Here is a 6413-nt window from a genome sequence, read left to right on the forward strand (position 1 = left end):
TAACTACCCTATCTAAAATTTAAAGTAAAATTTTTAAATAAAATATCTATGTACATGCTCTAAAATTTCAAAAACATTTAAGTTATCAATAAATTTTATTTATTCAATAAAATTTATTCAAAAGTTATTGATGAATCTAAATAAATAAAATTTAATCCCAACCTTATCTAATACGTTTCTTTCACTCTAATGAATCTCATCATGCCCAAAACTCTTGATTCATACCTCCTATCAGTTTTAAAAAAAAAAATTTAAAAATTATAGTGTCATATGTATTTAGATATTTTTTTTAAGAACACCAATAACATATTTACACTTTCATAATCTTGTTAAATAATCCCGACCCCACGCTGGAGCCATTGTCGTGCCTAAATCTAGCCAATTGACACCTCTAGATGTAGACTATAAGATACAATCAAATGTTGACCATCTCGCCCGTCGCAAACAGTGAGAAATCTGGTCAGAATCTCAAGAACTTGAGCAAGGCAGGCATCTGCATAAACTGTGAAAAGCCTTGTTATCAAAATTCTTTCCATCTCAGTTGAGATTGAGGAAGCATCACCATCAAATTCAGTTCAACCATTTCAATAATACAACGTGGAGAAAAAGAAATGATGTAAAGTTGCACCACAACGGCACAACCAAATCAAAGGAAAAAAAAAACACAAAAAACGTGCTACTAGTCTGACTTAACAATCTTTAAATATTCAATTAATTTTTTTTAACAACGTAAGAAATTAAAGGCTGGATAGTTCTGTACGCCTTTGCATGGAGAAGAGCAACATATTTGCCATTTTATCTCCATTTCTCAACCTCTCTAGAAGTTGCTTTTAGCAGCTTTCTTGTACTTTCTACAAGTTCATCAAACAGAGCCTCAACATAATTCCTACAAAAAAGATAAGAAAACAAGTGTGAATTTGATGATTGGTTTGAGACAATTCTCGAGTAGCTTATGGAAATTTAATTTCCATAATTCCCAATTACTAGCAGAAAAGGTTCCGAAAGAAAGTATAGATGCTGAAGCAACTAAGGATGTGAGCTGAAGGGACAGTATGATTAAGCAAATAAAGTAGCATGAGGTTTGAGCATGTTTTAAGATCCACCTAATATTTTAACTAGTTTCAATCGTATATATCTACTTTTGTTTCGATTCAATTATGTTTAAAGTTTCATCCATTTCTAATGTAACTTGAATGGCATGGAATCAAACAGGTGACATAAGGTGCCTTGGAACATTCTGCCATTGAGATGACGGGAAACAACATGTTTGAGGTGTCTAATTATCGGTTTAGGCCGTGTTAATGATAGGGTTAGACATGTGGCGCAACGTTGGCGAACATGCCTATTTCCATGTGATCATGATTGTAATCAGTAACAGCTGCTGCATATAATCCAAACAAATTAAAATTTTAGCTAGAATCCAAGGAACTGATTAAGTTCATGCTATTTCCAAGTATTACCCCATAAAACATGAAATCACCTATAAAGACTCGATTGCCAATCACTTGTTGTCGTCCCAAATCTGCCCACTAACTGCGATCTACCCATCGCTTTCTGTAAAAGTATTTCAAAGTACTCTACTTCATGTCCACTTTCTCGATTCCTATCATATGATTTGTTATAACCCAAATATTCTACCTTCTTTCCTCCTAGATTCACAGTTAATTTCATGCAATGTTTAAGAGGCACTTTCAAACCCCAACCAGCGGCAAGCAATATTCAAGGAAATGAATGTCCACCACTCTAACGACGTTTGGGAACTAATTACACCTTATTTTAGGAAAATCTAAGGTAGGTTGCAAATGTGTCTTCACAATCAGATGTTCTCACAATGGTACTGCAAACTTCTTAAAGGCTCGTTTGACAACTAAAGTATCAACTAAACTATGTAGGGTGGACTGAGAGACTTTTTCTCCAATGGTCAAAATTACTTCAATCTGACTATTCTTCACATTAGCAATTATTTTTCACTGGCCTCTTCACCAACTAGATACTAAGAGTATTTTTCTTTCTAACGATATTAATAAGGAAGTACATATGAAGCAACCTTAAGATATGTTGTTTAAGAGAAATCAACTTTGTGTGCAAACTAAAGAAATTGATCTACAAGCTAAAGAAATAGAGCTTGGTTTGGCAATTTTAATTCAGCTCTTCTCCTTAATTTCATAATGATAAGTGCAACAGATGACTCGGTTTTTCACCTTATCTCTCAGTCAAGTAGATGCATTCTTCTTCTTGTTGGTGGACCACATTATCATTAGCAAGGATGATGCAGTTGGGATTGCATAACTGAAAGATTATCTCCGCCAGCATTTTCAAAATAAGAACTTAGGCACGTATAGGAGAGATATCTACAACTCTCATGGAAAGCATGCTCGAGGAGACTGACATATTAGGTACCAGACCAGCTAATACTCCTATGAATCCAAACTTCAAAATGGTGATTAGATAGGGGGAGTCACTAATGTATCATGGAAAATTTAAAACATAAATGGCAAAACTAAATTATCTTATAGTCACAAAAGTCAAGAACTTGAGTATTCAGTCACTTTTTAGAGGCTCCATGTTCTGATCATTAAAGAGCAACTTCTTAATAGTTACTTCTGGAAAAGGGCTCTTATTCCACAATCAAAGTCACCTACAAATTGTAGGATACATTGATGTAGAATGGGAACCTCATCTACAGATAGATGATCTACTCCAGCCTATTGTGTTCTCCTACCTGGCAACTTAATTTCCAATTTAAAACGAGAAGCAAGATATAGTAGCTCAATCAAATGATGAGGCGGAATATAGAGCAATGGTGTTAGCAACATATGAACTTATTTAGATCATTATTGACTAATCTAGTGTTTCATGAGAGAACAAGCTTGATTCTCACTTCAACATTGAGAAAGAGAAATCCATTGGGATTTTCCCTACATGAATTAGCTTCAATAAACAATTAGCAAATTTACTCACTGATCCTTTACGAGGTCCCAAGATTGACTATATTTATAACAAGCTAAGTTGTCACAATATATTTGAACGACCGTGAAAGGGAGTATTAGACACCCACCCATGTATAAATAGTATAGGAAGTATAATGTAAATACTACAATAGTCAAGAATCTATTTGTAATATGGAATTGTGAATAGTGCAAGGAAAAAGGAGAAACGGGAATCCTAAATGAGTTTTCCAGTAACACTCACAGATCCCAAACAATTCCTTCTTACTGTAACTATCACAAAGACCCACCTTCCATATAGGTACTTTTTTTCTACTTAGGCTATTAGAGAATTGGGAATCTAGGATTAACATGAAAAATGAAAGGATTTGCATTATCCAAGGTCAAGTGCCAACACAATGCAAGAACTACCTAGACACATTAAAATAGGTGCAAATTGTAAACTAAAATTTCTTCAAGCTCTTTTACACTATTGAATTTGGTACTGAACTATTTTCGAATATAGATATTCTAGAACTATTATTCAAACAACAATGATCCATCGTCCAATCTTCTCAATCTCAAATATGAAAAAAAAAAGTCTCCTTTCCATATGACCATTCATGGCCCCACGAAGATCAAGCACTCATTCTTGGGATCAATTATCCAGTTAAAAATAGACTTCCAAGATCCATCTCATTCCAACCTTTCTGAATATAGTAGATACTAGTTGAGATTGAGAATTGATCTGTATTCGAATCATAGGAGTAAGTGTTTTCTTGCTTGATCTGATAAGTTAAACCTTGGCATTTAAAGTGCTAAAGACATTTACTTTCTTCTCTTCGCCACTCTAGTTCATTGTTTCTCATCTTGCTAGGAATTTTTTTCACATCCCACTCCACTCCTTTTTCCTTTGGCATTCTGTTCCATCTATTTTGAGGTTCTTAGGAGGAAAAATAGGGCCAAGAAAGAAGACAAGAAAGTCAAGCCATCAGGGTCAAGGGCTGGGTAGGTAAAAGCCATAGCAGTAGTTACAATGTCCGCAGGGGATGTTTATATAGCTCCTTTGACATTTTCATTTTCTATGGCAAATGCAGTGCGACAGAATTAGAGGGTATAGGGAGAAAAAAAAACTCAGCTAAAACAGAAATAAGAGTAACTTACTCAGATGGAGTGTTTCGGACACCACGAAACAGCTTTCCAACATTTGAATGTCTTCGGTACTCGTCATATGCAACTCCTCTCCCAACACCATAACCAAAACCTAAACCTATTCCACATCCAGCTCCAAATCCTAATCCAAGCTTGCATACCAGCAAATCCAGCTCCCAATCCTGCACCTGTAAAATGAGATGGAAGTTACAGGGGCCGATGAAACTGTACGACAATGAAGGACCTAAATACCTAATCTAAATTCATGACAGTCAATCCATTCGCCCGGTGTGATTTCGGTATCAGCAAAAATTGGATTAATATGATAGCAAAACGGATAATACCACTTGGGTTCAAACATAGTAGTCATGCTCTTAGTCGTCAGAATCACCCACTTCTTTGGGTGGGTAATTTACGCAACATGTTCCTAAGATGGCAGGTTAGTGAACTCATTGCAGACATACATGAGACAGCATCACTCAATTGAGACAACACCGCAACCAAAAAACACAAAAATACAACTTTTGCGTCAAAATTTCACAGTGAGTGAGCCATGAGCTCGTCTTGATTGAAAATGCACAACTCGAGTTCGACATCTACCAAAAAACATGAACGCAACCCAATTCATGCTGCTGCGGATATTCTAAGCCCCTTTGCCAATTGGGGTAAAAAAAAAACTAGCTGTGGCTTGAATGAGCGAAGCTCACAGTTTCAAGATGTATAAAGATTCAAGTTTTCACGAACAATAAGACTAATCGAGGACCAAAGCCAAACAAAACAAACGAATCTGAAACTGAACATATTCATCACCTCCCATGAGGCCGATGCCGAAGCCAACACCACAACCGGTGCCGAAACCTAGACCAGGACCCAGCTTTCCCAGCTCTTTCATCTTCAGCATTGGGAGCCGCCGCAACAGTCCCTTCTCCTTGCTGCCGCCGTTCCAATTCATTCCCTCGCTCGCGATCTTTCGTGGATTGCTTATTACGGTCTCGGTCGCCTCAACTGCCCTGCCGTCGTTATTCGTGTGGCTGACGAATCGCAAATGGTGTTTCTGTACTCACAGCTAATCCGAACGTAAAGTCTCTAAATAATTTTATCTATCGAATCCAAATCTAATTAATATTATCAAATTTAATTTGTTTTAGACCGGGTTCAAACATTATGGTTATAAAATAATTATTAAATTATATATATATATATATATATATATATATATATATATATATATATATAACCTATGAATTTTTAAGAAAAAAACATTAAATCAACTACCATATTGTAAGTTTATATATACTCATCTTCTACAATAAATTATACTAAACAAAAATCTTTTATTTTATTGACTAATTTTTCAAGTTAGAATTGAATAGAATACATCTTTATCCAAATGGGTAATGATATCCATGAATACATGACAAAGGTTTTAGATAATAAAGACATCATTTTAGACAGACACATTCATTTGAATAGACTTATCATCTCTTTGATTAATTAATATATATGCCCTCTGAATTATTCGAGAGTAATTGTTATACATTTGAATTTAAGCTTTTTAAATTTACCTGTTATCCATTGACAGTAAGTGTTGGAGACCAAATGTGTATGGATGTCGAATGAGCTATTTATCTACTTAAATACCTTAATAAGGACATATAATAATTAGCATAGTAGAAATAAGAAACATAAAAACAATTGCATACCAATCTCTAACAAGCTCAAGTAACTTGGCTCAAAACTCTTGTTCCTATTTCATGGCCTATAACTAGTAAATGAGTCACTCCCAAAAATCCTACTATCCTTCTCCTTTATGAATAACCTCGAGGTAGAGAAATTTATTACAATATAAATAATTATAAGTGCTTAGAAGAAGAAAGCTATATAATACGATTTAACTACTCTCTATTACACATGCTATGAAGTCATCCATCTTTCGTCTCTTTAATCGCTTTCAATCTTCGTTTGTTGTTCAATTGATCTGCCATTGATCAATCCAATCAATGGGCAATCTTCTTCGACAACTTTAGTTTGAGTTTTTCAATGGCAATTTAATCAATTAGATTCCACAATTAGTCGATTGTTCTATAGTAGTTGTTAGGTCAAGGCATAGGTCATCATACCTAGGGCTCCTATTATATTGAGGCCCATCAAAATTTGTGTGTGTGTATAGAATTACTATTTTAGAAATATATAGGTTCGGATGATAAATATTTAAAAGTATAGACTAAAATAAATTGTAGTTGAGATTTATTTAAATTAGTAATCTTAATTTTTTATTAGTAAAACTAAATTTGGTAATCATTTTAAATTTTTTAGATTTGATTAATAATTTTT

At 34.5% G+C, this 6413-nt stretch overlaps 1 pseudogene; it reads right to left on the minus strand.

The window, feature by feature from the left end:
• Nucleotides 1-492: 492 nt before the first annotated feature.
• LOC122049415 lies at nucleotides 493-5131 on the minus strand (annotated as a pseudogene).
• Between the last annotated feature and the right edge of the window lie 1282 nt (nucleotides 5132-6413).

The sequence above is a fragment of the Zingiber officinale genome, chromosome 2B (genome assembly GCF_018446385.1).
Source record: "Zingiber officinale cultivar Zhangliang chromosome 2B, Zo_v1.1, whole genome shotgun sequence".
NCBI lineage: Eukaryota > Viridiplantae > Streptophyta > Magnoliopsida > Zingiberales > Zingiberaceae > Zingiber > Zingiber officinale.